Below are 457 nucleotides of genomic sequence, written 5' to 3' on the forward strand. Positions count from 1 at the left end.
CCTCATCCTAACTTCATCCTCTTCCTCATCCTCATCCTCATTCTCGACGTCACCCTCCTCCTCATCCAATCCTCATCCTCATTCACGTCCTCATCCTCATCCTATCCTCATCCTCATCCTCTTCCTCATCCTCATCCTATCCTATCCTCATCCTATCCTATCCCATCCTATCATATCCTCATGCTATCCTCATCCTCTTCCTCTTCCTCATCCTATCCTATCCTCTTCCTCATTCTCGTCGTTATCCTATCCTCATCCTCGTCCTTTTCCTCATCCTATCCAACCTCCTCATTCTCGTCCTCATCCTATCCTCATCCTATCCTCCTCCTCATCCTCCTCCTATCCTCATTTTCATCCTCATCCTCATCCTCATCCTCATCCTCATCCTCATGCTAACCTCATCCACATCCTCATCCTCATCCTCATCCTCATCACATTCTCATCCTCATCCTATTAT

Source organism: Lupinus angustifolius, chromosome LG11 (assembly GCF_001865875.1).
Source record: "Lupinus angustifolius cultivar Tanjil chromosome LG11, LupAngTanjil_v1.0, whole genome shotgun sequence".
Taxonomy (NCBI): Eukaryota; Viridiplantae; Streptophyta; class Magnoliopsida; order Fabales; family Fabaceae; genus Lupinus; species Lupinus angustifolius.